The 7,750-nt window shown below is 38.6% G+C and overlaps 1 pseudogene; it reads left to right on the plus strand.

Moving 5' to 3' along the window:
• Positions 1 to 5,462: 5,462 nt before the first annotated feature.
• On the plus strand, positions 5,463 to 6,173 carry LOC147431701 (uncharacterized; annotated as a pseudogene).
• Positions 6,174 to 7,750: the final 1,577 nt, after the last annotated feature.

Consider the following 7,750-nt stretch of genomic DNA (forward strand, 5'->3'; position numbering starts at 1 on the left):
GCAGGTTGTGTAACATACTCAAATTTAGGCCGATGCGAATCTCTATCTCTAACTGGATTATTGTGTCTGCCTTGTCATCTCGTCACCTCACTGTCCTTGAATCACCATATGCCAAAAATTTTCTACTGGCAACATTAAGCTCAATTGCTGCCCGATTAGTTAGGTCCACCACTTCTGTAGGTCTTGGGAGGGTTGCACTAGATGAAGCTCATCTTTTTTTAGTTTTCTCAATTCTAGGGCCACATCCAAGGTGTCCACCCTTAAGAAAAGAGTCATATTTTGATTGCTGCAATAGAATAGTACAAAGATCACCATAGCAAGCATTGTATAGAGAAATACATTTAACCCCATCATTGGAAAAAGCTAACCAGATCCCATGCAACACGGACTCCGCTAAGTTTTCCTTTGGTACTAGTTGCCTATCACTCCCCTCCAAAGCTTGAAATAAATTCAGAACATTTAAACTTGCAATTATTTGATCTACTCTAAATATTTAACAATGACTCACCTTGACCATGTAATCACCCCAATGTGCAACTCTGGCATGCCACCAGACAAGCCATGTCTCAAGAATTGAAATCTTATCTTGTCTAAATGTCCTTTTCTCAACCACATACGTAGATTGTCCAATTCTATTTCTGTAGCCTCTTCAGAAGGTGCAATCCTCCATGCTCTACACCTTTGTTTAAACTCTTCTTGATTGTGGGGAAGGATACATTTTCTTGAATCTTGTTGTATACTCTGTTCCCAATGAAATGAGCACGATCTTTCCTATCCAACCATAACATTATTAGGGCCCCATTAAAAACTATCCCCACAGCTTGCTAATTTGCCTGAGCCTCATTAGCCATAAATCCTTTGAATTCAGCCTTTTTGTAACACTCCTTCTGCATCACTCGATTCAATAGCAGCCAAAAAAGAGTTTGAGCTTCAGTATCTTCCACTTTAAAATCTCCAATAGCTATGGTTTGCATTTTTTGAACATAAGGGCTATATACATGGCATGCCATAGTTGTCCATTCTTGCATTCTTTTAAAAAAATCAAAGAAAACCCAAAAACTTTCCAGTTTACCACCAGGATGCATTTCATTAACTAAATCAACACCATTGCCAGATCCTTGGGTTGACATTTTAAAAATGTGATATCTATCAAAGCCCGAGAACTCTAACTGACCAGGAAATGCCATGCTTTGAAAAAAGTCAAAAAGCAAGCACTTCTTCAAACTAAAAACGAAATCATAGCCAGTAGTGGGTTGGCCGACCTCCTCTTATGCTTATTTCCTCCATCATGACAATCTTCTTTTGTCAAGTGTAGGTGCAAGTTTAGCAAGGACCTCACCTAAGTCCTTGTCAGAAAGCATTGCCTTAGCAGAGTGGTCTTTAAAAAGTGCTGATTGCAGTACTATTTCCTTTGCCAATTTTTGTTGGAGAGACCTTGGCCTACTCACAAAATCGTTAGATATCATGTCCTTCACTTTGAATTTAACATCCACCATTGCTTGTTTTGCAACACCCTCAGCAACTAGGTGTAAGTGACAACCCTTGTGAAGAATCCCTCTCGTTATTCTCTTACTAGGATCTCTGAGGGCAAGCAAAGAATCCTGAGGGATAGACTTTTAACAATTTCCCTGTTCAAAACTTTTAGTTCATTTCTTTTGATCTTTGCACTCCTATATTGATTAGGCACATCAAGTATCCACCACATTTTTTGAATCTAACAATCCCACCAAATCCAATAATATTGCTTGTTATTATTGCATTTGTCCAAACATGTCCATCAAATTTGTCATTTTCTCCTGTTGTGCTGTTGGTAGGGTCTGCATATGGAAGCTCAAACATGATGTTTCCATCATTTCTTTGTGGTAGCTCATCAATATTTCTTATCTCGCAAACTAGATCAAATTTTTCTCTTAAAGAGTTCTTTTGTGGCAGATTTCTAAGCATCTCAACTATGCTATGTGCAGTGGCAGTTTCCAAGCTAGCATTCTGTGTTGCTTTTGGCTTACCTTTCTCCTCCACTGCTTGCTGTATTGAACACTCTTCCTCAATTTCTATAATAGGAGCTTGTCTTGATAGGTGTCTGCCATGCAAAACAAATGTCCTTCCAAATTGAATATCCAATTGAAACACAATATTCTCTCCTCTGTGAAAATTTGGCACCTCAAAAGAAAGACCTTCATTCTGCTCACCAAATATTTAATGCAAACTTATTGTATGCTCTACTAATCTATAATGTGCACTCAACTCATGGTATGAGATCTCCACAACACTGTTTTGAGTTGCAAGCTCTATCTGTTTAGTGCTTCTCTCATCTTGTACAATTGTAGTATTCATATTTGCAGAAAATAGAAGGCGAAAGTGGCAAAAGATAGTGTTAAACAGAAAACAAGACTCGTTTATATGATGGTATGAGAGTGAGCAATAAAGCACAAGATATTCTGTTTTAAAGTGATGATTGATGGTATTCACTGCGAAGTATCTTACTTTAGATATGAATCATGCATCTATTATCATTTTTATTATTTATTATTTTTATAGTTTCCACACTATATAAATTTGAAATAGATTCATCCTACACGCTGTGGTCATTTCAAGAGAATGCATCAATATCCCCTATAACTCTCAGATGCTCATTCCTAGTGACATGAAATGCTTGCGTGGCCCCCTAGTATTTCTGCTCCGAACGCTTGCATGGCCCTCTTTGATTGTGTGGACCGCTTGAAAACGCAGCTCTGTATCCTCCTCTGTGATCCCTAGAGCACACAATAAAATGGTGCAACCAGCAAAAACTTGATCAGGTACTCCTCTCTCTCAGCTTCTTATCAGCATAGGTTGTTTATTAGCAAAAACGTGACCAGGTCCTGGAGGGGTTTCGGCAGTGAAACTCCTCTATTTCTCAGCTTCCTATAGACTCATCAAATCTTTACCTTCACCCACATTAGGAGCGCATACTGGTAATACCAGCACACCCACATTAGGAGCACATTTACATAAGCTGCCTTGTACATAGGTGTATGCATCACGGCCTGCTCGAGCACCAAAGTAGCAAATGCAGGTAGGAGTTCCATGATGCAAAAATCAAGTTTCCCCTGATTTTCCATAAGATAAAAACACGTGACCAGGTACTGGAGGGGTTTCAGCGGCGAAACTCCTATCAACATAGATTCGGTTGCCACACTTTGTAGGTTGAAATGAGCAGGTGGCTGAGAGCTCTTGGGATAATGCCGAATCCAGTAAGTGAGCTCTTGGGATGACTGAGCCAGGTGGTTGAGATCCAGCACGTGAGCTCTTGGGATGACGATTGAGCAAGATTGGAGTGTGCCATTCTAGGGGTTTTGCCGGCGAAATCCCTGCGAGGACGTAGAATTGTGAGGATAAAGAATGATTGTGTGGGGGGGTAACATCCTTTGCAATGAAGATGTAATGGTGACCATTTGGGGAGATCATCTCTAGAGCCCCCTTGTTGGCATATCTGCCATTAACTACAGTCCTAGACACAACATCATCTGGAGGCGTAGGGCGTAGACAACAGATTATTCATCATCACAGAGTTGTCGATACTAAATAACTACTTGATTACAGAGGCATAGACAACAGATTATTCATTGTCATCCATGTCAGTCAAGCCATAAGATGAGCAAATGTCGTTTCAACATAGCTCCATTTCAGAGGAGGCCATTAGAGACCAACATGAAGGATTTGTAAGCATATGTATGGGACTAGCTAGTCAAGAGGGATTAGGCTTGTTCCTTGTATGGAACTTAGTTGAGGATGCATCAACACTAAAGATGAAAATTCTAAGAAGCTTCCCGCTGGACTTGAGCTGTTGACAAGCTGAGAGCACCGTAGAAGGTTCCGGCCCGACCCCACCTCTGCTAACGCTTGCCAGCACCTTTTCCCCACCCCCATACTTTGCCACTGCCGTATTGTACAAGCTCACATACTGAGATGCACTGATGCTCCCACAATAAGAGTAGAATTGAAAATTCACAAGGTCTATCACAAAGATTTATTGCCCCCACAATGTTGTGTATTGGCTTTGCACACCATCAAAAGGAGCTATGGATGCCACACTTATTACCCCTTTGACCTTCAATTGTGTTATGAGCTGCCCAATGCATGACACAAAGTTCTACGTTGAGACCCCATCAAAATTCTTTCAAAAGTATACCACATATGACATACATACCTCTTGGGGACTGTTCAATACTCTAGAAGCATGCTTTCCTTTCTGTAGCTGCCTTTTCCTCATAGAAATTGGTATTTGTACAGCACCAGAAAGCAAGGCATAGCACAAAACTCTAGAAACTAATCTACCATCAGGAAGTCAAGCCATAAGATGAGCAAACTTTGTTTCAACACAGCTCCATGCTAGGGGTTTCACCGGCGAAACCCCGAGAATGTATAATGCTGTATGGAAGAGTGACTGAAATACATGTTCTTAAGTTTTGAATTTTAAATTTGGCCCATAAATAAGCATCTTGTTTTGAAGAATTTTTAAATGTATGTTTAATATTTTTGTTGGTATTGTTTATTTGTTCTTTATGAAAGGCTTCTATCTTTGGAAAGAGGACAAAAGGTTCACCCAAAGTCATATTCAAGAAGAGTAAATCTATTGCTAGTAGTGAGGGTAGTGAGAAATCAGTTGGATAAAGCTGAAAATGCTTAGGCTAATCAACAAGTAGAAGATATTCAAGATGATCAAGGAGATAAAGAGGCCACCAATGATAAGGATGTAGATGGGGGTATCAAGGACAATGAGAAGGTGACAACTGACAAAAAGGTTGATGCGGTCATCCCACAAGCTATTATCAGGCCTCAAGGCTCCGAGTTTATAGACAATTTAACACTGAATAAAGGATGCATACCCCCTATGATTCCTCTTTGTAGGTGTTTGATAAATGAGAGAGTACAAGAGATTAGAAGGACCTTTCTCTACTTAAGAAGGTTTTTGAAGAAGAAGGGTACCTTAAGATGAAGGTATGTCCATCTTATCCATAAATCTTCCAAATGGTTCAACTAGAGATGTTAATGAGGACATTACAAAAACTTGGGACAAGTATTGGCATATGGTTAACAAAGAGTTTGAGGATGAGCTTGAAAGAAACGATCAATGGTCCATGTTGAAGGGAAAGATGTTCTTTGTCTGGGAAGGGAATCATCGAGCGGCCTCTTGGATGGAGAGCATAAGCAAGGTCTCACGTAATGACAAGAAGAAACATGTGAGGGTTTTGGCACAATTTATTGTCCCTATCCAACAAGAGGAGTTAAGATTAATTGCTGCTCTTCAAAGATTGAACATGTAAATCTTATTTTCATTTGTACACTTTGCCTTTGTTTTAATGATATGTCTTGAGGTAAATTTTTTATGGTTTATTGTTTATGTAGAATGAATGAAGAAGCAATCATTAAGACCAAACTCAAAGACTACTTGTATCATACAAGTACCATTTGTTCATTAGATGGGCCTCAAATCACTGAAAATTTTACTGAGGGTGAACGAGTGTCAATGGAGAAAGCAAGGGCTCTAGAAACACAATCAGGAAAGAGGGTTTGGTATCCTCTTACTCAGTCTATCCTTGGTCCCATGGTTTATGGGGTATGTACTTAAATTGTTAAGATTTTGTAAGATTATAATAATCTTTTTGGTTCTTGATACATCTAATTGAAACGGTGTGTGCAGAATAAAGGGAGATCTGATTTACAGGTAGCATTAAATAAGATACCTCTTACTTTGTCACAAGATGAGCGTGTGAGGGTTGAGATTCAAGCAAAGAGGAATGTTGTTAAAGCTTACAATAGATGCATGACTTGGGTGAGTACTACACTCTATTAAGAGTATAATAAAAAGAATTTTTTTTGTTTATTTTGTTTGGTTATTGTAGAATCTATTTGTGGTGAATCTTGCTAATGGAGAAGAATGGTTTCTAATTTTATGGATTCTTCCTTTTGAGGATGAAAAATTCAAGATTACAATAGAGAAACTCTACTCTATATCTTGTGCTACATGTTTTCAAGAGCTAAAGATAAGAATGCTAAAGCTGTTGGGAGTAGATGAGAACTTTCACCAAAGTTTTGGAATTTCTTTGGGATATCATTTCTATATCCCTTGGTTGGCCAAGGAAGTATGGATGGATCAAGTCTTGGAGGATGCAAGAAGGCTTTTACAATAGGTTGTAGATTCCACACATCGAGTTCACAAGGTGGTTTTGTCTTTAGATGCTCACTTGGAGTCATATTTTGAAGACATTGTTAGTAGATATAGAGGAGTACTTTTTTAAGAATTTTAAAAGGAGATGAATCTGGCTACTCCACCATCAAAGCATGTGGACTTGAAAAATTCTTCCCGTCGTTTACTCTATAGGTAATTCCTATGTTATGCACTTTGCTAAGTGACTATTGTTGTATTATATAAGTTTGTTTTATTTAAGGTTTATGTAATCATATTGTTGTAGGTTCTTGATGTATCTCATAAGAAGTAAGAAGATCACTTGCATGCCTGACATATGTAAAGCATGGACAATTATGTGTCCTCCCACATATAGTATGTACACATCCACTATCTTCAGAGTGAACAATGATTTTGATGGAGCCTTTCTTCTCATGGATTGGGAGCATAAGCACTACCCTTGGTGGATTGATATGAAGAAAGGTGAATGTCTAGAAGAGGAGAAGGAGAATTATCTTCGTAATTTGAAGGGTGAATGTAAGTCTGACTCGGGTTCATCAGGAGAGATGATTGTTGAGCAAAGGAAGAAGATGGATAAGGAGTTGAAAGCTCTCAAAGAAAAACAAGATAAAAAAGACAAGAGCAAGGAAAGAATCGTGGAGGCCATCCACCATCAAGCAAGGGTGGAATGTCAATCAAGGGTAAGTAAGTTAAATTGTTGGTGGGAACAATATGTTCTTGCTATTCTCTCTTTTGTTATGTCTTATGCTAATCATTATAGCATGAATTGATTTGAAGAAAAATGTGTAATTTTTTTGGTTGTTGTTAGATACACGAAACTTAGGAAGGTCTCATACCCAAAAGAAGGTTGGAAAGGGAGTTTTGACTCATGCACCTTTGGCTAGTTTCCATTCCATTCAAAAGAAAGGAGACATAAAACAGTCAAAGGTTTGGATTTATAATTACATTGAGCTTGGAAAGGAGTTCACTGCAAGAAACTTCAAGGATGGTTTTGTGGTGATGCGAGAGTTTTTTGTTGGCTTGGTGAACATGAGAAGATAAGAAATGGAAAACCTAGTGCATGGAGTGTTGATCTTACTGTTATTGATCTTCCTACTGGTAAGAGATTTTTCAATGCTATCTTGTATACACCATGCATATACTTCGCTCATATTCTTAACACTCAAATACAATAATTTTGCTTGTAGGTGGGCTTGTTCATGTTTTTGATGGCATTCCTACATGGAATGAGCTAACAGATGACTGTGTGAAGTTTTCATTGGTGGTTGCATCTATAATGATGGATGACATGGGTTTGGGTGCTTGTTCTTTGTCATAGCACCGCTCTTAGCATTGTGGAGCGCTTGGCCACACGCACATGCCTAGAGCTGAGTTTTAGGTGGATCCTGGAGAGCTCTGAGCCATTTTCATCACGAATAAAGAATGGGCATACACAAAAGGTAATAAAGCATCCTTCAAAAAACATGAACAATTCTTTAAAAAGAAGTTTGATAAAATTTCCTTGTTTATGTGTTGTTTCCATGGCTATGATAGATGAATGTATTCTATGTTTTGGCATTT

This window comes from Adiantum capillus-veneris, chromosome 21, assembly GCF_014529385.1.
Source record: "Adiantum capillus-veneris isolate H3 chromosome 21, ASM1452938v2, whole genome shotgun sequence".
Classification (NCBI taxonomy): domain Eukaryota; kingdom Viridiplantae; phylum Streptophyta; class Polypodiopsida; order Polypodiales; family Pteridaceae; genus Adiantum; species Adiantum capillus-veneris.